We start from the raw sequence: 24,519 nt of genomic DNA, 5'->3' as shown, positions 1-24,519 counted from the left end.
AGCAAAAAAAACACAGCGCCTTAACTTTGTTTGATCTCCTGTCTTCTACCTCAAAGATGCAATGACAGGTAAAGCAGCAGCTGTCTAACAGATCAGACGAGCTTTATATTTAAGGTTTGAGTACGACTCTTTCTTCTTAATTAGAGGGAAAGCATAAACGTCGGGATGCGCTTACAGGGTTGATGTGTGTTTTGAAAAATGCAGTGATTCATTATTCTGTCAAAGGAGGATTAAAGTCAAAGTGGATGTGTGTTTGAAGAGAAGGGTTGAAAGGTTTTAAAATATTGATGTTTTTGATAATAATAAAAAAAGACGACAATTTAGATCTCATATTAATCATTTGGCATCATAAGACAAGTTAAAAGTGTGGATATGAAGCATTAAACTATTATTTTATGACTATCAAGAATCATCCTGGCAGTGTCTTGGCAGCTTTGATTTTACTTGTTATAAAGACAAAAACAAGCTGCTGATATGTGCTGATAAACATAAGTACGTTTGACAGATATCAATTGAATTTGGATGTTGAATTTATCAAACGGTGTTATAAACGGGTTATAAATGGCATAAAATGGGACAAATGCAGTCCAAAACAGGCATCTATAGGCAATAAAATGTCCTAAGGAGTCAAAAAGTCAGTAGAACCAGACTATATACTAATGTTAACCATGACTACCTTCTAAGAGATGATTTTACATTGAGACCCAAAGTGAGAGGATTTTGAAAAATACATTTTAACATTTCTTTTAGCTTAACCTTTACAAGTGTGCAGAATTGTTTTTATTGGCCAGGTATGAGTGCTCATAAAAGTAATGGGGACTTATGCTCTTATGTACAAGGATAAACCAAATAATGACAGAACACAAATGTAAATGTAAACGGTGTCTGTCTTAATTACTACAAAAATCTCAATAATTGCTGTTGGGGATAAATATTACTTACAGTGTACGATTGCAGTTGTGGAAATGACCTGAGAAAAAAACAGAAAAATCACTCATTTTTTTATTTCCACTTGATGAAAATTCGATTTCTGGTGTATTTAACATGTTCTTGGGACATTTTTCTCATAATGAAAGTCATATACAAAAAATTAAGCTTAAAAATTAATTTCTGAGTATATTACTGTGAGTCAGGAGCAGATGCAAAAATGCAGTTGGGAAAAGCTTGTAGATGTGACATAGAGTGGAATTCTGCCACAACAAACCACAAGCTCCATTCTGATCCATCTGCTTGTAGACAACTCATGTACATCTTTGTTTTCCTCGTCTGAGCTGGTGTCTTTCTCAAAACTGTACGGCTGGAGAGCTCCAAAACTGCTCACCATTTTTGTTGCACTGATATGTTGGGGTTTTGAGGGGCTGTAAGTTAAGAGATTTGAGACTTACTTCTCATCAACAGTCCCCGCTACAACTTGGCGGTGAATTTCTAATGACCTACTGCCATTCTGAGAAATTATGTCCTTGAAAACAACAGGTTTTTGGATTTTGACTAAAATGCCATAATCATAATTAAAAGACCACTGGAATGCTTTTACAATAAATCAAAAGATGATTGGAGTGGGACTTTAAAGAATGTTGTAAACACTTACAGTCCTGTATGTTAACAACTATTTCCAAATATATATTCTCAAAACTTCCGTCCTGACTTCTGGAACTTTGCTGCCCTATTCTACTTTTATTGTGTTCATTTTAATGCTGTTGAAATGGTTTTATCAGTTTCTTGAACTTTAGGAAGATCTAATAATTAATGAACACCTACATCAACGCAAAGACATCAAGTTTCCTCATTACCCACGTGTGTTTGTTAGCAACTGTTCCCGTTTTGGTGGCGATTTCTCTCAGCTAACTCATCTAGCTTCCAAGAACCTTTCAAGTCTAGTTTTCATTCACTTCACAACACTGACACCAACCAAGATACTTTTCTCTGCATCAGAATCCACTGGAATTACATTGGTTGCATAAATGGTCAAGAACCTACTGGGATTCAAAGAACTTCTCTGGAGCCAGAGGTCTGATGTTGAAGGGTGAACTATGCTTCTTGATCTGAGTGATAGACAATTTGTCTCTTACACTCACTCCCAGAATGGTTTATACTTTTCAGGTCAAACTTTTTTTTAATCTCCACTCTTACAGATCCCAGTCTTTCTCTGTTGCATCTGGTGTGCCTCAGGGCTCTGTCCTGGGGTCTATACTCTTCATTACTTGCCTTCTGTTTCCCCCTCTTTTCAGTTCAATCTTGCATTTTTTTTTTATTAATAGTAGTAGCTCATAGTATTTTCCATCCTGATTGACTGTGGACTATTGTCAATTAGCTTCTTCCATACCCTGTCTCCAGAACAAAATGTGTTTAGCTCGCCATACCTGTAACTCTTTGATCACAATTAGATCTTATTTTTTATTCTTATTTATTATGAGCAGTACTTCCGTCACTCTATGACCCAGTTTGATTTACCCGCATTAGTCCGAGGAAGGAAAAAATGAAAACAGGAATAATAATGTATCAGTGCAAATATGAAAAATATAAAGTTGAGGAAGAGAATGATCAGATTCTTGTTTTGGACTCCACCCGTAGATTAGACTGAGCTGTGCTTCTTCTTCTGTGTTGCTATCAGTGCCAAAAACTGATACACACACCTACAGTGCCCTCTAGTGGTTGTTAGTAAACAGCCACTACAGGTAAAAATATTAAACTGTAAAAATAACAAATATATGAGCCTACTTGTTAAAAAAGAAAAAAACAAAAACATTAAGTCACTTCTAGTATAAGTTGCACATCTTGCCAAATTATGCAAAAAAACAGAGCTACTATGAGAAATTCAGTATTTGGCATTAGTCAAATCCGTCCCTCACCCCCTATTCTGCTGTGTTGTAATTACTGTTAGTGTGGTCAACATCCCCCTTCATCCATCGATTATTGTGATTTGGTTTCCCTCAGAAAAACCTCAGTGAGCCTCCAGTTGTTCAAAACTCAGGTGCTCGCATCATCAGTGAACCCCTTCCATCCACAACATTACCCCCATTCTTCAGGAGCTCCACTGGATCCCAGTTAAAAGGCTGGATCGGTTTCAACATCCTCTTCGATGTTGTCAAAGTCATTCACCGTCTCTCCCTCACCCCACGTCCCTCCAGTTTCCTTCACATCTCCGTTCCTTCTTCTTCCTTTGGATCTTCCTCCTCCATCCAACTCACAGTTCCCTCTGTTCAGCTCACCACCATGGGGGGCAGAGTATTCACTTAGATTCTGGAAGGTTCTCCCTCCCTATCTGTAACTTAGACTCCATACCACTCCTTAAAGCCAGTTTAAAAACTCACTTGTTTGAACCAGCTTCTGTTTAACTCTCACTGCTTTGGTGCTTGAATGAACACGTTTCTGGCTGTTTTCTTATTTAATTTACCAGTTTTTCATCTTGTTTTTATACTGTTTCATAACCTTGGGTTACTAAAAAGATGCTTCTAAATTGGACTAATTATTCTGAAATAACATCATACACTTATTAGGCACAATGACTAAGTGCTCTCTATTTTAACTACAATTTGAACACAAAAAAATACCTCAAACTGAAAAAAGGTTGAATGAATAAAATCAGTCGCAAAAAAGTTGCAAAAAATAAACTTAAACATACTCAAACATGTGATGTACATTTTCTTTATATATGACCAGACGTCTTTTTGGATTCTAGCAATGGTAATATTCAAATGTTGAAATGTATGAGCCTATATGGGCATTTATCATCCAAAAGTTGAACAATTTTTTGCAATATCAAATCTGTGCAACGACTGTCTGAGTGACAAAACCAACCAGAATGTAAAGGAATTTTCGTTTCCCTTTTCCGTGGAGCTTCATTGTTATTTGAATTGTTCAAAACACAGCAATGAGTCACATTCTTGTGCAGAGTGACATTTTGCCTCATTTGGATGAACACGGTTATGTCACCTACACCATCCTCCTGCTATAAATACTAGACACAGAAAGTGCGCCTGAAAATAGTCCCCGAGGACAACTAAGTTTTTTCTTTCCGTTTCCTTTTGGATGGTACTTGACATGTTGTCACCCTTAAAAAAGTTTATGGTAGCCACTAAATCGAGCATATCTTATATTCAATTATTTAACTTTTTGGATCAGAAAATTTAATCAGTTTAGTCATTTATACAATTTCCCACATTAGTACTCAAAAAATGATGTTAAATACAAGTACTTTTGCAGAACCAAAACACAAATGTTGTGTATTGTAACTCCTTTTCTCTTAAAGTGCTTTCACTGAACTTATAGATGTCATAGAGGATGGAAAGCTTAATTTCCCGTTGCTTTTGTCCTCCATAATTTATTCAGCATGGGTCTGCCCTCTTTGAGTAACTGTGTGATTAGGCCATCTGTGTGTGTGTGCGTGAGGGTGGGTGTGTGTTAATGCAGCTTCATTGCTTTGATTGTTGCTCCTCCGACACTGTAAGGTCGCTTCTTTCAGACTGAGGTTCTCAAAGACACTAGAACCGCAGGAAGTTGTTAAAAAGAAAGCTAAGAAGATGACTCACTGATGATTTAAACTCAGTAAAGATTATATTGGAATAAGTATAGTTTTTCCTGAGGCTTAAAACATTACATTTTCCTTATTTGCTTTAATATATCATTATCCCACTTATTCTAGCAGGGTTTATCATATGGAGTGTCAACAAACTGAATCACTCCAGAGGCCTTACGCTGGGTTCCCGCCGCACGCAGAAGTGCTGTGAAACGGCGAGGAACAAAGGTCACTTCCATTCTGTGCCCGTGTTAACCCTTTAACACCGGAGCACCAGTGTTTATGTTCTTTGATTTTTCAACTGTTTTTAAGGAGAAAAGCAATTATTTATTTGACACCGGTGAGGTGACGTCTCAGGTGTTAAAGGGTTAACCTATAGCGAAGTTCACAAAAGACGCAACGTACAGCTATCGTTTCAGGGTCTGGTCTATTTTTGCGCGAGCCGGGAGCGATCCGTGTCAATCTTGGCAGAAAGTTATGCCAAGACGCACAAGAAAATCCAGTCAAATTTCAAAATAAAAACAATTTTTCACAATAAAATACAGTGATTGACAAATACCATCACATTTTTATATCTAAACAGACTGTAGAGAAGAAAATAAACACAAAAACAGACACTGAGACACACACAGATCAACATAGTTGGCCGACTATGGAGCGGGGGGGTGTGGTTTTGGGTGTCTAAAACACAATCGACGACAGAGAGGCACAGAGTAATTGGTGACAAGTCAAGAAGGACAAAATCAAATTAATTGTAGAGGCTCTAAATAACCACAGATGAGCAGAAGTGCCTATCGAGCGTTGAGGAAAAATACGTTTCTGATGTGATCTGGAGGTGAAGCAGATACAGCGCGCAAACTGCGTCCGGTGTGACCCCGGTATAAGCATTCACTTTTTCCTTGTCTTCTTTAAGGTGGACTGTCATAATACAAAAACCTCTACTTTTCTTCAAATCAGGACGACGCCTCACAAAGACAAAACATTGATGGATTAAGTCAATTTGTTTCCAGAAATTGAGTCTTCATCGCTTCTCTTTATTACATTGTGGTTGTTGGAAAACTTTAATAATGTGGTTAGCAACAGTGGCATTAGGAGATGTTTCCGATTTCCTGGTGTCATTTTCTCAAATGTGACACTTTCATTATTGTTTGGAAAATCATTTTTCACCCAGAAATCAGTTTTTCTCCTCATCATCTCCAATTAAAGCTTTATAATTCAACATTTGGAGCACACATTTAATAAGTTGTTGCCTCTAATGGTCCCATTTCTTCCTGTGAAAGCTAATGGCTCATAGTGCAAAACAAATAACTTTTTTTTTCCTGACAAAATATTCTGCCCTGGATTTCTTGAGGTGAAAGCTTCTGTTCCTTTTTTCCAAGCGGCAGACAACAAACAAAATAGATTTTCTTTTCTCTTCTTCATCGATCAGTGTCTCTACTCACATCGGCTAAAACGGCCCTTCTTCCTAATTCCTACTTTTATTGACATGTCTGTTAAGGTGTTGTCCAAATGCTGTTTGTTACATTTAAATAACTGAGACGGGGTGTCTGCCTCTTTCAATGTGTCTGACTGGAAACCAGTCTGCTGTAAAGTAAGCAAAGAAACTTTCAATTTCAGACACAGAGTTTAAAAATGACAGTTTGATTTTTCTTTCAAAGTTTGAAAATGTTTTTTTTTTTCTGTTGTTGTAGAGTTGCCATGATAGACTGGAAGCTATGAGGAGGATCACAACCCTTTGGAGCTCTTCTTGAACTGCCAGGTAAGACACAAAACAGAAAAGTGTGAAGCCTAAAAAGATTTCGACTGATGTCGGAGTAGGGAAAGGTTAAAAAATCCATACTTTTGTGTGTTTAACCAATTTTCCACCTTGATTATACCACAAAAGCTGACCGATGTCGAGGCAAACCACAGAACAAGAGCCACTTCTGCTGGAATGAACTGTCCCCATCATTCCAGCAAACTACTGCTGGGGCAGGTCTTAAACGCAGCACAGTCAAACAGTAACTAATTCTGGCATATTGAAAACTATAAATCACCTCGTGTTTCCTTGCCTTCTCCACTGCATGCTCTGGGATTATCCTCCAGCCCCCTGTGTTTGTGATAGGATTTAGTGGAGGAAGTAAATGAGTGACTGAATGAATCAGCTGCACTAAACCTCTACTTGTTTAGTTTTTTTTTCATTATTTTACATTATACTAGTTGGTAAAAAAAAAAAAAAAAAAAGTCACCTGCTACTTATTTTAGGAACATTTACTCACACTATACAATCAAAGGTAGATAAAAGCAGTCATTCTTTAAGAAAAAAGCAATAAACAGGTTTTTCCGCAGGGTCTTAAAAGGATTGATTTTATGACTTTGTAAATAATACCTTAAAAAGCCTTTTAAAAGTCTTGAAATTTTAAATCTAAGCATCAAAAATCTTGAAATGTCAAATGTAATTTTTTTTTTCCCCTTATAAATTTTATGATCAAATAAAGCAAATAAAGGTCGATTCCGAATTCTTTCCGAACCCCGACGGCTTCTCCTTACCCCTCCAACTGCATGGGCATTTGAGGTGGTTGTGGTGTCTGAAATTGAAACTGAAAGGGGCATAGAGACTTAGGGCTGTCTATCCCTCCGCCGCGAAGGTGATCCGCGCTGCGCTGTGCCGCGGAGGAGAAGCAGATTTGTTTTGGCATGATTGAAGTTTTAAAATGGATGTTATGTATTTTCCGAGCGCTGGCAGCTACGCGCTAACATAGACGACCGCCAACTATTGATGATGTCACTGAGTGTTGGTAACATCCAAATTTGAAGACACTGGTCCCTACCACTAATCTCGTACTAAGAAATAAAGTAATTCGGACACCATATTGATGTCACTGATTCCACTAACATTTCAGGACGTTTATTTGTGACTCCATGGGTTCTGATAATAAAAATGTGGGTGGTTTATTAAAATATTACATTGAAACACATAATTTTGGCGAAAAAAGTTCAATCGCAATGCATTGTGGTCTATATTCGCCAATGTAGTGAGCATTAATGCACACTAGTTTTCGCAAAGACTTATGAGAAATTTCTAGTAGACTTGTTTTTGGAATTGCAGGTTCAGATAGCCCTACAAAATGGTAGGGAAGAGAGTAGGGAAGGAATTCGGGGAAAAGTCTCTATTTTTTCACAACTCTCCGTTTGGAGGGCTAACTGTAGGAGTAGGGAGAAGCCGAAGGGGGGAGGGGAAGAATTTGGATTTGGCCAAAGAGTGGTAGAAGCATTTGTTATGCACAACAACCTACAAAAGAAGAAAAAGACGTGCGCTGAAGCATTGTGCAAACAACAACAAGGCAAGAAGCTACAGTTTTGATCGTAGGAAAATGTAAATTTAACATGGCGCGGATGGAACTGAAATCCAGCTAGCTGCTAATACTCTTGAAGCAGCGGATGCTAGCCAGCTCGCTGCTTTTGGCTCTGCAACGTATGCACTGACTTTTTTGTGAATGATGTTCACTAGATTTATGTTTACTAGACAAAATTGGTGTTAAATTTTTTCAAATTTAACTTGAATAAACTTGTAAGAACCCTGAATAAAACATCAGTCTATGTGAGTTTTTCAAACAAAAAAGAGCTAAAAAGTTTTAATTTTTTTAAGAAAAATACATTTTTCCTTCAGTAACATGTCTTGCTTTGTCACACACATCCACCACATTGTTTTTTTTTTCTATTTACATTAGTCCGTTGGAGCTAACTTTAATTTGTTTAACAGCCTGACAGGGAAAAAGAAAACCATCTTGGAAAATGGGCACATTATGAAGGAACAATATTGGCACCTCAGCGTCCATTAAAACCATCTCAGTTTCTTGAGCTGCTTTATTGCAATCACATACTGCAGTTATTGAACACACTTAATTGCTACAAAGTGGCTAATGATTCCATTACACATCCACCGTCATAAATAATAGCTTGAAATCATTTTTAGGCATCTGCGCTGTTTTACTTTTCTATATATTATCCCATTTACATCAAATATGCATACAAAGCAGAGAGCCTACATGCCTTACGTTGGAGGACAATAGATCCCGGAATGATAAATGGTTGTTAAAAGTAATACCTTAATGACTCTTATTTGTCTTTGTGAAATATGTAATGCCAACGCTTTACAAATGAGAAAATTATTGAATTAATTGAGCTGACGAACCCCAAAAAGAGACACCCACATTCAGTCATTACAGACATTCTTGGAGGACTTCTCAGAAATTAAGTGTCAGGTGAATCCTTCTTTACAAAATGATATTAATCAGTGGCGTTTTTTATATGTGCGACTTTCCTCGTGCTCATTTTTCACATTCACCTTGCTATTTGCAAAAGAAAGATGCTTTTTACCTGACTGATTCTGCAGGAACCCATATTTATTATTTGCATTAGACATCTGCTCTATTTCTCTTGTGATGTTGTTCTCTGTCACTGAAATTTTATTTGTAAAAATAGTTTCTTTAGCTAGATTTCACCCTTTTATTTTGACTGTGCCATTATAGTCTTTGTCTTTGTTGTTCCAGTGAGGGCAAATTTTCTCTCTGTGCCTCTGTTTCTAATCAGGCAGCAGCCAATCATCTGCTATTTTTGTTCCTTTGAAATGTGTTGGTGAAACCTTCTTCTGATGCTTTCAAACCTCACTTTTGAAAGTGTTGCGTGTCAGACCTTTTATAAAAGCTAAATGGCATTCAACTTATTTGGTCTGACTTGCATGAATGGCTCTCTTTGTCATTCACTTACTTAAAAGCTTCTCTTCATGTGGTATTTATCCAGTCTTTATATCCGTCCCAGTTGGACTGCAGATTGGAGGCTTTCATGGAACCGATACTGAGGTTGTGCTCTTGACAGTTTTCACTTATTTTAACATCCTTTAAAAAGCTTTTTTTCTTCCCCTGAAAAAAAACAACAAAACAAAACAATACATGAACCCTTGTGTGTTTTGAAGGCGAGTTGAATACCAATCGTTGTGGAGGCAGAACAAAAACACTTTTACAAAAGCTGCCTGCAACTTTTTTGTTTTCCAACTTGAATTTAGTGGGTACATTCAATAAAGAACTATGTAAATGTATTCCTGTAGTTTCACCTATTTCTACTTTGAGCTTGTTTTTCATGAGTTTAAGGACGACAGTTAAGCCTATTAATAATCTTATCTCTCATCCCACTTAGATTTTGTCCCTTTGAGCAAAAAAGTTTGGGCTCCCCTTCTATAGTGTCTCTCAGGTAGACCAAACTCTTGAAGTGAGTTTACAGCATCCACATGACCTTAGTTAGCATCCATTTTCTGCCCTCAGCTGAAAACTTTTGCAGTGTTTCTCAATGGTTTTGTCACCCATAATCTTTACACCAAATCAGCTTTCTGTGAAACAAGCCAGCTCTCTTTGGCCAAAGATTAGCCCTACAATACATACATATTTTTGGACTAAATGTTGCAAGTGAAACCATGAATTATAGAACTTTTAAGGACAGGCGTATTCGAGTAAATTGATCATAGAGAGTTATTCCGGTCTTATTTATTGTCCCACTTTGTTGTTATGAGCTGAGATAAAATGCACACCAAAGACAGCAACTCGCTGCGAACGCTGCTCACAGATAAAAGATTTAAAAAAAAAAATTACAAAATACTGCACGACATGCGCGTGTTAAAACCAGTTGGCTGCCAGGCAGAAATTATACAGACCTAGAAGTGACCCTAACAAAAATGATAAAAGGTTTAAAAACAGTTAGTCTGCTGTACTCCTGACGCAGACTAACTGGAGCAAAACTAAAAAACAGTATAAAAAGGACAGCAGGTAGCGATACGATGGCGGGGAACAGAAACAACACAAAAACAATCATTTGTTAAAATACCCAGTTCTTTGAAATATGAAAAGCAATAAAATACTGCATACCTGTGGTATCCAGCACCCACACCCAGTCATTCTCCCTGTAGGTCTGCTTTGTGACACCAAAGCCCTGTCATAAAATACACAATTTAAAAGTATTTTAAAAAAACTGCCAAAAAAACAGACATGGTAATCAAAAATTAAAACAAATTTACCAAATTGGCTCATGTCTGCCACACAATCAGCGTGGGCCCAGTAGTCACCCACCAGAATCTGGCACTGCTGGGTAGCCCCGCCCCTTCCCATTTAAAGGGCCTTAATGGCAGAGCCACACCTCCCAGGTGTCACCCATCACATAAATATATCTGCAGTTTCAGTGATGAATATAGTAGTTGTGATTTTTCCTGTTTCACTGGGTTCATGTAAAAGTGGGGTCATCTGGACCCCACAAGACAGCGCGCTGAACTTATTTTTTATCTTCACTGGTGTCCGTGGCAGACATAAAACCCTGTCCACCTTTGTCATGGGAGGCACCACATATCAAAATAGGAGTGGGGTCATCTGGACCCCATTAGAGAACACAAGGGATATACACAGCATAAACAGCTGTCGAAAATCCTGGCTGTTAAACGCCTCAGGTTAGGAATAGTCTGCTTTTTGGATACTCGTGGTTAGTTGCATTGTTGTTGTTGTGTCCCATCCTGCAGCTCAAGGCTGCTTTTTACGCCTTTCATCAACGCACCAGTGAGTCTCGACATCAGGATGGAACCAAATTCAGCTCTCGAGGAGCGCCGGACTCTGACTGCCATCACATTTTACACAGCAGAAAAAGCACTTTAGAGACTCCTTCAAGAAGTACATGGTTCATATGTAAATGGAACCGCATGATTTCCACTTACCTGTTTTGCATTTAAAGCAGCGTTTGATGTTTCTGTAACATTTCTGGGCCGCCTTGGGTTTTGATAGCTCATACAAATGCCTGTAGAGACTGATATGCTTGACATTATGTTCTCACTTCTGCATGTTTTTTTAGACTGCTTATGCTGCACCAAACAGGCCAGTCAGGAGACCGATGTGCAAACAAAGAACTGCGGGTTACCAGGATGTCGGGGTATCAGTCGAGGCCTTTCATCTATTTTAGGGGCCTGACAATTGTCACTTTATTTGACCATCCTGTGACAATCTGGTCACATGCAGCCTTTTGGCAAAAAAAAAAAATAGCTCAACTACAAATAAAAGTTGGAAATTAAAAAAAAGCCTTTACTCATTGATGTTTTTTAGTCACTTCTTCCTCTCTGGAGCATCTCATTAAACTGTTATTCTTTTTTTGTTTGCAGTTGGTGTATATGCTCAGCTTCAATTTCTGGGCACTTGTGCTTCCAGCGTGCCCTTGCATGCCTCACTGGCTCTTTCTGGCAGCAGCTGAACATGGCAGTGGCGTTCAAGGCATATGTCTGGCAGGACAAGCGTAAAAATGAACAAATTCATGTAGGAAGAGAAGTTGACCAAAGAGGATAGTTTATGTCAGGGTCAAATTGACTAAATGTAGGTCAGTCCCTGTCAGCAACGATCGTGCGCTTCGGTCATCTCTAAGCAAAATTTATTGTGCAGAAGGAAAACATAGCAGATGGCCACATATTAAAGCATGAAACCACTACTATGTACATGTATGGTGAAATATACTTTTAAATAGTTAAAATAAGTCATGTTATGTTTATTTCATTTTACCATTCATTTATTATAATGCATTTTTTATAAGATAATGTTGTTAAGTGTCCACTAACAGAATTTATTTTGTTTTAAGCAGTAATTTGTCTTCAAGATTGCATTTTTGAGCAAAACTAGATAGAAGTCCAAGAAAAACCTGAATTTTAAAACCTACTTTTACTGGTAGTTTCCATTTTTTTGTTCTTTTTTGTTACCTTTTTTTTCTCTTTTTTGTAAAACTGAAAAATACAATACGACAACGTATGAGTTTCCCATACAATAAATTACAAAATAAACATTTGCAGCTATCATACTAAATAAATAGTAATTTATCTCCAAAATTAGCTGAGACTTTTCTTCATAACATATGAACCCAGCCAGCATTTGCATCCAAGCAACTTAACAATTTGTCTTCTCCTAAACAATTAATCACCAGAAACATCCATTTGAACAAAATTGCTCATTTAAATCTACTTGCAGGCTTACATGTGAGGAGAAAACTATCTGAATGCATACATTAGACATTTCTGTGTTCAACTGAAATGCTAAGTCTGATGAAAGTGAAACTAACCAAAAACAAAACTTAAGACCTACAACCCTTTAACTGACCACTAGGGGGTAGTATTTACATTAGGTCAATGCGCATACAGTGTTCCCTTGTTTTTCGCAAGACTTGCTATAGCTGAAATTCACGAAGTGTAGGATTACAACTGTTTAAGGCTGTAAAACCCCTCGCTAAGCACTTCATACATTTTTTTTTCAACTTTTTCACACTTTTCTCTCTTTCTTTAAAACTCAAGGTGCACTGTTAAAAATAAAAAAAATCTGCAAAACTGTGAGACAGCTTGGGAACACTACTGGTAAAAACAGCTAAAACAATTCTAATTTAACTTTTATAAAGACTAACCAACTACTTTAGGCTCTTTTGGTGTGTATTTTTCTTTCGACAAATATCTTAGCCACATGGACCCGTATAGAGGTTAACCTTCACTGGTGTGGCAGGTTTTAGGGTCTGGACCTGTTGAGGGTCGTAGACAGTAGCGACTGCCCCCTCCGCGCCACTTTTTGATGTTTTGGATGTTCCCAACTTGTTGTTTTTTGACATGCTGGCTGTTCCCATTAAAACATTGGTCCCCAACCCTTGGGACGCGGTACAGGATGTAGTAACAGATGCAGAACTGGTACCGGGTAAGGGTAATGGTACGGGGCTTGTGTCCGATACCAAGCAACCCTAGGACCACTTCCAGTTCGCGGTCCAGAGGTTGGTGACCCCAGATTTAATGAGAACAGCCAGTACGTCAAAAATCGATGAGTTGGAAACACCTTAAATGTCAAAAAGTGATGTGGAGGGGTCCATAACCCATCCATCCATCCATTTTCCTGACCGCTGTGTCCCTTTCGGGGTCGCGGGGGTGCCGGAGCCTATCCCGGCTGCTGAAGGGCGAAGGCGGGGTACACCCTGGACAGGTCGCCAGTCTTTCGCAGGGCCTCAATCACACACACACACACACTCTCACATTCACACCTAGGGGCAATTTAGAGTCACCAATCAACCTATGAAGCATGTTTTTGGACGGTGGGAGGAAGCCGGAGTCCCCGGTGAAAACCCACGCATGCACGGGGAGAACATGCAAACTCCACACAGAAAGGTCCCAGCCGGGATTCGAACCGGGGCCTTCTCGCTGTGAGGCGAGAGCGCTAACCACTGCGCCACTGTGCAGCCCCAGGGTCCATAACCATATATCCATATATGACAAGTTGGGAAAAAAACGTTGGTATCTTAAGTTGACCACAGGTGTTTCTTGCCTTGAGGTTTGTGCAGTCACCTTAAAGGATTTCATGAAAGTGGAATGTACCATTGTTGTCCGTGTGGGACGTGAATTGTGAAGTAAATGTAAGGATAATGTTGGTTAAACTGACTTTCAATGCAACTGTCATTTGATGCCCTTGTGCACCCCTCCAATTGCTGCATACACAGGATGTGGGCGTGCCCATAAGATACCCGTAGAGGGTATTCACCTTTCATGTGAACAGCACAGTCCGCGTTCTGGGGGTTTGAAAAAATGAAAATACAACATAAGTGTGTCTCAGCTACTTATCCTCATGTGTTGAGCAAGTGTTCACTACGACCTGCACTGCATGACCGTAGAAAAAAAAAAAAGCATGAATGTTTTTGCCCTACAGACTACAACTTTCAGGTCACCTGCGTGTCTATACAGGTTGTTGCTTATTTTTTGTTTGCAGACGGTTTGCATCCATAAGGGCAGTTATAACTAAAGCTTAAGGCTCATCTTTGAGACTCGTAAAACTCAAAACAAGCACTGGCAGCATATCAAAATGCCCCAAGATTAAAAAAAAAAAAAATCCCATCTAAATTGTGTTTCTACTTTTGGTGACAGCATAACATCAACTCGCTCCATTTTATGAGTCTTCTACCATTTGATTTCTGTGAGGAGGAAGCTTCAATCAATATTTATCAGATGCATCAAGCTCATCTCGCCGCCCTGCTGGGAGCGGAAGGATGTGTCAGACGGCGAGGTTGAGAGCAGCTGTCAGTTTGTCTCACTTGACCAGTTTGCACCAATTCAAAAAAAACACACAGTGTCAGTTTCAACTGGCTGGCTCAAACAGCATAATCTGAAGAACAACTCGTGGTGCAGACGTCTTCAGTGTACGTCTTTGCTCACAGCAGTTTGTCTTCAAGTTAGTGCTTTCACCTGCATCTGCAAGCAGAACGGCTTTGTGGGTCACTGCTGGAGCTTCACGATGACTTTTTTTTTCACTAAAACTGCGAAGAAATTCATTTTGAGCATTTTTACTTTACCAGAAAATTTATTAAAAAGACTTTCTATGAGTTTAGATGTAGGGCACTAAAAACTTCAGCCCAGCAAACGTTTTCAAGATAGAGGACTTGTTTGATATCTGTATTTTTCTTAATCACCTTCTTAATTAAAGGCTGCCTGTTTCACTTTGAATGCGCAGTCAGTCCACAGAACTTGTAGAACTCATGCTCCGATGATGCAAGAAGGATGTGCTAATTATTCGCCATTACAGAACCTAAAATGTTTGTACTCATTCTGGCACAGAATCAAAAAAGTGGATTGAATTCCAATACTGGGGAGTTGTATATTGAGCTGGCAACTCTGTTTTTCTCAAAACCTTCTTCTCTCAGAACCGCTTTAAAAATATTTCGGAGAGGGGAAGTTTTGCTGCAAAATATTGTACCTATTTTAAAGAAGATAAAAGGAAATCTATAAAACATGAAATTGGGATGAATTCAACTTTTTTTTTTGTTTTAAGTTGCCTTGACAGAAGTGTAAACCAGCTTGGGCATTAATGTAAAATATTGCTTTTTTTTTCTTTCTTTTTTTTAATTCAACCCATGTGTGGTAAAAGCAAATTTTATTTACTTTGCTTGTTTTTATGTTAAGGATTCATGTTAATTTTGCTTCATTTGCTCACACTGTTTTAAATGTCTTTAGCTTTTCATTGAGGAATTCACTTAATTTCAAATTAACATAGTTTTAAGTACAGTTTAATCGGTCTTCCACATGTTTTTGTGTCCAATCACATCAACGTTAAATAGCAAAATGTTATTAATTTATTAATGTTTTTCATCTTTAATTTAACAAATACATTAGACTATTATATACTGTATATGTATGTATCAAGGATGGAAAAAAAAATGGATGTATATCTTTCTTACTCTTTGTCCTCGAAAAGATTTGTATTTGAAGCTTCTGCAAGAATTTTTACATTACCATCACACGAGCTGATTTGATTTAAATCTCTTTAATCTGGTTATCAGTTCTTTTCTTCCCCCTTCTTGCACGCACTGACCTCCCTCTTAGAAAAACACGGCGTGCTTCACAATCTTTCATCATCCTCTCCTTTTCAGTCCGATGTGAAAACAAAAGCCTCTGTATGTCTTTACTGGAAAGTGAATAATCAGTAGGCGACCAAGCATTACGTTTGTGAGGACCCTGCTTTCTTTCTTTATTTTTTTATTTTTTTTTTCTTTCAGCTTTAGTAATTGGATGAACAAAAAACCTGCTTTGCCAAAAGAAATGACTAAAAGCATTGTATGCAGTGTGTCTGGAACTATTTGGGAGGGAAGTTTATCCCCACTTGAATTTCCTGCAACCCTGATAAATGATTCAATCCTTTCAAAATGATTAATAATGCAAAAATAGGATTCAAAGACCAGAATAAGAATAAAGCCGTGACTCGTTCAGCACCTCCATATGATACGCTGGTATGCTTTCGGGATGAGGAGTTTTAGGAGATTAAATCCTAAAAGCAGTTGGCTTGATTATGGATATGAAACAGGCCCAATTTGCATACGTATTTTCTGCTGATTTGAAACAAATCGTTGAGGATTTCTAAGAGGATATGCGGAAAATATAGCGAGGGGACCGAGCAGAGAGAAGGATCTTAGTAGAATGAAGAGAAATAATGAAAATCAGCCAGGCACTGCTGTATTTATGTGTCCGTATTGATTTGTTGTGCCATTTATAAGATGAGTGTCTGGTCTCTGTGGACTTCCCAGTGGTTACCTCAAAGTACTCTAAAGACACATCCTGTGGGACAGGTTACAGGCGAAAAAAAGGGAAGAGCTTGTTTGCCTTTTTGGGTGATGTAACAACACCCTTAGCTTTAAATCGCTTGGGAGCAATAAGCATGTCTCCTTCTCTTAAAGGCTTATGTCTAAATGCTCTCCCTGCAGTGGCTGTGGTTGAGCATGTTTTTAACTCGTGGGTTTTATGATTTAAATGGCCAAGAAAACTATGGTGGCCCTGAGGTACAAATCACACCAACAAATCACACACTGCAAACATCATTTTAAAGATCACAGCGACAATTAGTTACACAAACATATAATTACTTATTTTATATTTATAATTAATTATTTTGTTATTTTTATACATTGAATTTAACTATTTATATTTATAAACTGTATTTTGGACTATTGCATCAATGCACACCTGCATATTTGCTCACTATGTACTAACTCTTTTTTTCTTTTTTCATAAAAAAAAAAAAAACTCAGAAATTGAGTTTTAGTCTTAAATTGTCTTATACATATCATCCAAATGTTACAAGACCATAGTGACAACACCAAAAATCCAATTTTCATATTAATTGGTAGGTACAATGGGATATTGCTGATGGCTATCAATAATGAAGTTTGTCCATCATTTCAACAAACTGTATTTGGCATGAAGTGATACTGGTAATGCTCTGTACTTAAAAAAAACCTTTTTAAGTATGTGGGATTTAAAAAAACTAATCTGTCAAAACTCAAACATAAATCTCCCTTAGTTCCTACTTTTTCCATTGTTTTCATTGTTTTATTTTTTTAACATTTCATTTATTCCTGGAAATTACAGTTGTTTTACCAAAGTGCTTCACCTTTATTTTGTGTCATTTGTTTTGGAATTCTGTTTTGATTTCTAAAGTGTGATGTAATTTTTGTATTATTTCTTTTGCTTCTTTTTTGAAATTCTCATTCATGGTGATCTTTTAATGTGTTTTTGTGTTGAGTTGGTTTTAGTTGTACTTCAGGGCCAAACTAAAAAAAAAAGCAGAAAAACAAGTAAACCGCAAGTTACTTTTTAAATAATAAATTAATTACAATTTTTAATTATATGTATTTTTTTTTTCTTCAACACATCTTTGTTTATTTAAGAAACTCCTTCAACATTATTTGCAGTTCGGTGTCTTGTAAGACAAAGAAGTAGCAGAGGTCCTTAATAACTCTAGTGCTTACCCCAGCTGTACTTGTGACAGCAGATTTCATTCGAAGATTTAGAAATCCTGAGTCAGCTTTTGTGCGTTTGTTAGCTGGGATATTGGATTTGGATGTAGCTACGGGTCACTCGACTTTACCCTATTGGAGTCACTTACAAGACTATTTTTTATCAGCCGTTGCCTCTAAATGTTTTACTTTGATTGTCCACTTTTCATCAGCATGCTCTGGCCCCCGGTGTCTAACATGGACTTGATTAAACTGAGCGTCTTTCAAGTCAGCATGCCTTCATTTTAATGTCTGTGCTCATTCCTGCTGTAAGGTGGGTGGCTTATATTGAATAGAAGTCACAGCATCGGTTCAGCCGTCTCAAAAACAACATCAAACCTTCCATTTTATTGAGGAAAGTGAGTCCTGCAGTCACAGGAAATATGGCGAATTTCACACAAACTCAAAAATATATCGTTTTTTTGTTTTTTTTTATTTTGTATTTTCTCATTTTTGCTCAAACACTGTGTTTTTCACTTTTTTAGACATAATAAAGTAAATTGTGGCTAATTTTAGAGTTTAAACATAGAATGTTGCTAATCAGTTAATACAAATAAATTAATTTAAATAAAGACAATTGGATGAACATTGTATGAAAAAGGATTTTTGGAGCTTTAGCTGCTATTTATTTTTTAATGTTAAGTCAAAAATTATTTATGAATCTTTAAAAAAAAATCACTCAAAAGTTATGCTAAGTTTAATGCAATTATTGCAATTATATGACTATATAAAAATCTAAATAAAAATGAAAAGGAGAGCTGAGAAACTGAAAAACAGAACATTAACAGTTTCAATACTCTTATAAGTTTTGAGTTTTTACTACTTTGTGACTAAATCAACAGCAGACGAGCTAAAATGCTGAGTTGCCTCTCCCACCTGAGGACTTAAATTATTGATCATAAAAAAAAAAAAAAACATTTTAAACCAATTATCCAGTAAACAATGAAATATTAAAGCTGCAATGCAGCACTCTCAAATTATAAATGTAAACATCAGCAGTCACGCACACGTGGGACTCTTGATGAGAAGAGAGTGAACTCTGACACTCAACCAGCCTTTTCACTCTGTGGATTTGGTCACAAGTTACAAAGTCCTCAGTAAATGTTTCTGTATATTGGAAGATCAAGTAATACCGTTTAGGAAATGTTGTTCTTTATCGGAAGCTGTTGACAGAAAATCTTGCTACTGTTGACACGGTAATTGTCATAGAAACACAAAAGCCTTGACATTGTACATGTCAGACTCTTGCTTCACCATAAGTGCTTGTTTTTGTGCATTTTTGTTCTTTTTTTTTCAAATATCATAGATTTGTAAATGTCCCCTGCATTGTTTTCTTTCTTTTTAAGCCTGAGCTGTTTAAGCAATGATCACTTTGCATAAATGATATTTTCTTCTTTGTTAGGCTGCGCTCTTGCCGCCCTCGGCGATGCGCGTTCAGGCGACCACTTGAAAAGGTTATGCAAACGTGTATCAGGATTCCTCATTCAAAATGTAATTTCCCTAGGGATCAATAAAGTGTCCATCCGTGCGTCAAATACTCAAGTTTGAAAGACTGTAATGCGCGGTCAATGAATGTGAAAGTTAAATCTGGTTAAACTGGCTAATCAAGGACTTGGATTTGGTAGTGACATATGGATGCTGTCCTTACAATTCACATAGGTGGCAGACATGCACTAGTATCAGGTACCGACAGGCCAGTGTGAACACACTATAGGCTAAATGTGTGTTCAAGAACAACCGTCACATGCCGAATGTTAACTTAGCATAACAGTTTCAGTAGTCATTATCCCAGCTACTACCACACTTTTTGCTAAAAGATGCAAAAACTAACTGAAAAATCAAAGTCAATTAAAAATGGCTACATTTAGTATTTCAACTCCTCTTTAGGTTGTACGGTTCATTTCATCTGATAACAAGCTTCTTTCTGTGACCTCCCACATTCGTCATTAGTAAAGAAACTTCGAAAATTGATATTGAGTTTAAAATGAAGTACCTTATAAGTTTTTTTTTTTTCTTTTTTGTGAATTATGTCAAATCAAAACATTTATTTTGTAGTTTAGCAGGACAAATGTTTCACATATTTGGCAAGAAATAAGCTCTGCACTGTGCTTGTGTTCTACATATAGAGCCAAGTTCAGGCACAGCAGTTTTTTTTTTTGTTTTCAAAAAAAAAAAAATCCACAAACTGTTTATCTTGTATGTCCTTATTTGTATGTATAATCTTTTTTTGCTGGCATAAACATTTTAAAAGAATCCAAAGAAGCTTGAATGACGTAACTTTTCGAATTAACTGATTTGTCATTGTTATGCCCTGTTCTTTTTTCTGCAGTAAGATAGAACTGCAGATTATTACGGTAACAGCGAACTTTTACATGTGACAGACACAATAAACATTCATGCAGATCTCTCCCTCCAATTGTTTTCCCTGTAAATTTAGCCCATTCTTTATTTCTTAGCCAGACAATGACACAGCTAACAATTTGAATCCTTTTTTCCCCCCTAAATCTGAAAAATCCATTATTTTCCTTGTCTCATTTATGCTATCTTCTTTCATTTAAATCCATCACTGCACCATGTAAATCTAATTTTCCCACTTTCAGTGTCAGTGTGCTGACAGATTGTTTTGCTTTGTAAATCAACTGCATATTTTCTGCCGCTGTAATTTGGATTCACTTCTGCTGATTCATTATTTATCCTTTTTGAAGGTTGTGAAAAGAGGGATGAGTAAATATGCAGGAAGTGAAAACCCTAAAAGCAGTCACTATAGCAGCAGGTCCCATTAATGAGTGGATTTGACTTCATAATGAATTGTTCTCACTTGAATATGAACATAACTGGAAAAAAATAGTTGATTTTCCGTGACAGGGAAATAAAAATAAGAACACGGTTTATTATTGTGCCCGAATTTAACCAAAGTCGCTTAAATTTTTCCAGGATTTAATTCCTCACAGATTACAAAAGCAATAATGGAATGTGACTGTCAGCAGAGAGTTGAATCCTGCCATATTTCTCTGGCTGACAGCATGAAAGCACATTCTTCACCTTAAGCTGCTTTGTAATCAAGTAATTAATCAGTAGTTACAGAAATACTCTGCTCCTTTTTAAAAGCTTTCTGCTGCAGATTAAACGCTGCAGTGAATACACGTAGCAGAAAATACTGCAGTGCAACAACAGATCCCAAAGCTGTCGAGTTATTATTACAAACATGGACTCAAGTGGTTTAAAATAGGAAATATAGTGTGTAAGCAGAGTGTTTGTTTGTTCCTCAGTGCAATATTTAGAGTATTTGTGGAGTGAGAGGGAAATTGTGACAATAACAATTACAAGCTCTATTTAGGTGACTTTTTTAAGTTTTGAAAAACATGTAATTTAAAAAAATCTCTAAATGAAAGTGAAAATAAACAGAAATTTGCATGTTTTTTTATCCGTTGCATCCAAAGAAAAGTCAGCTCTGACTTCTTTGTAATGTTTCTAAGGACATTTTTGTGTGTTGGCGAACAGCCTTCACAGCAGATTTTCATATTTTCATCACTATAACATTCTCACCGTCAGATCATTATTTATCGCCGACATTTCATTGGAGGTTGCAAATCTGGTGCTCTCTGTGTTTTCGCTGGTGCACATCTTTTTTCTTCATGAGCGCATTGATTTTCTGAACATGTTCCAGTTTCCTCCCACACTCAAAAACATTCAGGTCAGGTAGATTAGACGCTCTATAAATGTTTCTCTTTATCTGTGTTAGCTGTGTGACTCACTTTAAACTTGCACAGTATTTTCCTTCCTGTTATAAAGAGGAGGTGGGGAAGAAAAAAAAAAATCATCTTAACTGCCATGATAAAAAAAAAAAAAAAAAATGTTCAAATGTAATCTGACAGTTGCAGGAAAAACAAACACTGCTGGGACCACTTGAGTGCTAATGCTCATCTTAGCATCCTCACACTATTCTGTATGTAATACTACGAAATCAGCACATTTTAGTTTCAGTGTTTATTATAATTCCTCAAAGCTTTTGGTTCAACATGAAGGGAAAAAGGTTTTTCACACTTGACGGATACATTCATGTTAAAGAACGTGTCAAGGCCCGGGGGCCGGATCCGGCCCGCCGGGTAATTATATCCGGCTTTCCAGATAATTTAATTTTATTGTTTTTAATTGCCCAATGTTCCTTTATAACTTTTATAATTTTGACAAAATGATTTTTTTATGGAGAGTAAGATATTGAAAGTTAAGTTGATTTATTCTGGAATAATATTCCTGCCTTTTTAATATTCATAATAATGTTAAAAAGTTACAGTTTCAAAGTTTTACAAATTAGCATTCTGCTAGCTTTTTGGACTTTTTGGCATTGACTAAGATTTTTTTAGGCTATTTTAGAATTTAGCTAATGTTACGCCTACATGCGAGCTGTTTTGGCTAATTTTGGCTTTTTTTGTTTTTCATTTTTTAGGCTATTTTGGAGTTAAGCTAATATTTCAGCTATATGCTAGCTGTTTTGGCTAGCATAAGTTTTGCATTTAGCTAATTTTGCATTTAGCTAATGTTTTAGCAGGCTATCAGCTTTAGGGTTTTCAGCTATTAGCTTCAGTGATTTCAGCTTTCAACTTCAGCGTGTTAAGCTATCAGTTTCAGTGTTTTTAACTATCAACATCAGCATCTTCAGCTATCAGCACTAGCATCTTCAGTGGCCAAATTCAGGTTTCAGCATTCACACTAACATTACAGCAGGTAATGCTATATATCTAGTTCATCATTATGTTAAAAAGTTACTGTTTTAAAGTTTTAATAATTTTGTTTAAGAGGGTTTAATAAACGTTTATCCTGTTCGGCCCGCGACCTAAGGTGTGTTTTGGATTTTGGCCCCTTGTGGAATTGAGTATGACGGCCCTGATTTAAAGCAATTCAGAGCGAATTTAAGACAAAATAAAAGTAATGTTGTAGCACAGTATTTCAAAGTTTAATACTATAAGATATACAACCTAAAATTTAGCAACAAGTTATTTTCCCACCAGGATGTTCATGCACATTTTTTCTACAGGCATCCTACTGGTGGCAAGTTGTATCCAACACGTATACAACCTACAAGTAAGGGTGAAGTAGATTAGACACAGGCACGTTGCAGCGATGTTTCATTTTGTCAACCCCGGCAATCCAGAGCACTCCACAAAGAGTCCGTTAGTGCTGTTCCAGTGATAAGTACATGCTTCTCATACAGCCTGTTTGTTAGAAATGAGGAAATTAGACAGAGTCTAGATTTGGGGGGTATCCTATGGGTACTTTTGTATCACGTGCACACTCCATGCTTGTGCTTTGTGCACAGTAGGAAGGGAGCCAGTATCCATAACTCAGTAACAACTAGAGTTCTTGTTAATATCACTTGTGCGTCATACACTGAAAAAAGTGAAAAATTTTATACATTAAGGAAAGTTCTGTAATATGATACATTTAGGTTATTAGTTTTCATCAAATTTAAATTTTGAAGTAATGGTTTATTCAACTTAAAAATTTAATTTGATAAAAAAAAAAAAAAAAAAAANNNAAATTACTTTTGTTAACTGATCCAATGGTGTCCCTCTGATCCCAGACGAAGCCACAAAGCCCGGCTGCTCTGTTAGACATGGTTGGCTTGTGCAGAGCTGCCAGCCAGACCTGTTCGAGCTCCAAAGCCTCTTCTGGAGCACACATCGACATAAAATACAGTGCAAAATTAAAATAAATTGCTTACATGTACAACGATCAGATCAACAATTGATATAACCCACCTATCTCAAAGAAAGAAATTTTGATCCAAAAGAGTCTGATCGGGTCAGAGTATTCCAATTGGCGTGTTTACATAATGCAGTTTAATTCTGATTGAGCATGTATTTTGGTTACTTGTGTCCATGTACATGCAGCTACTGTTTGTTTCTGTAAAACAAACAATCAATATAAACTATATATAATTATCTTAACATTTAATTAGTATTTGTAGCTACTGGCTCTTTTATTTATTTATTTTAATTTCAATAAAAAAAATAGTGCAAGATTTTTGTTATATGACAAACAAAACATTCAATTAAAAAGAAAAAGGTAGAGCCTTTTTTACATTATCACATTCATCAGCCAAAATATCTAAAAATATAAATATTGACTTTATTTTAATCTTGTACTATATTTGCAGCTTTCAAAGAGGGGTTATATTTAATAACAACAGCATCTTTTGCTCCTCCTCTTGTAATTACTACAGTACACTTATTTAATCTAAACTGTATCTTTAAAGGAGATTTTATTGCAAATTAAGTATGTGAATAGAAATGTCATTTGCCTAAACTAAGACCTCACATCAGGATAAAAAACGCATAGAGAAAATGTTAGAGTACATATATTTAAAAAGAAACACTAATCCAAGAAAATCTATCTTATGAAATATAATTTCAATGAACTTGCTTCAAGCAAATAGTTTTGTTTGGTTAAACAAATTCCAGTGTCTGCATCCAACTTTATTATCTACAGCAGCCAGTTCTAGCTTTATTTCTATTGAAGGTTTTGTTTGAAAAAGAGGTGTGCATTTGTAGAGAAAACTTGTGGAGCGCAGTTCCTTACTGCCACAATTCTGCGAAAGTTCACCAATCCTATTTTGAATTCCTAGTTTGGTATCCCAGTTCCATGCATGCCTTTGAGGAACTGTGCGT

General features: G+C 36.8%; 1 protein-coding gene and 1 long non-coding RNA gene across 4 annotated transcripts in view; one reads left to right on the top strand and one right to left on the bottom strand.

Annotated features, from left to right (window-relative positions):
* Positions 1-24,519, top strand: part of lrrc4ca (leucine rich repeat containing 4C, genome duplicate a) — a 66,508-nt gene that overhangs the window by 36,834 nt on the left and 5,155 nt on the right. For all 3 annotated transcript variants that reach the window (XM_024282279.2, XM_024282280.2, XM_036212482.1), the window contains one exon: positions 6,208-6,275. The gene's annotated coding sequence lies outside the window, so the exon portion shown is untranslated. The remainder of the gene's footprint in view (positions 1-6,207; positions 6,276-24,519) is intronic.
* LOC112152609 lies at positions 909-11,368 on the bottom strand. The gene is made up of 4 exons (XR_002920350.2): positions 10,563-11,368; positions 10,414-10,477; positions 9,266-9,417; positions 909-970 (listed from the first exon to the last, which is right to left on the bottom strand). It is a non-coding gene; the product is annotated as an uncharacterized LOC112152609 (long non-coding RNA).

Source organism: Oryzias melastigma, linkage group LG6, assembly GCF_002922805.2.
Source record: "Oryzias melastigma strain HK-1 linkage group LG6, ASM292280v2, whole genome shotgun sequence".
NCBI lineage: Eukaryota > Metazoa > Chordata > Actinopteri > Beloniformes > Adrianichthyidae > Oryzias > Oryzias melastigma.
The sequence above is the reverse complement of the archived record's forward strand: the minus strand, read 5'-3'. Positions and strand labels throughout refer to the sequence as shown.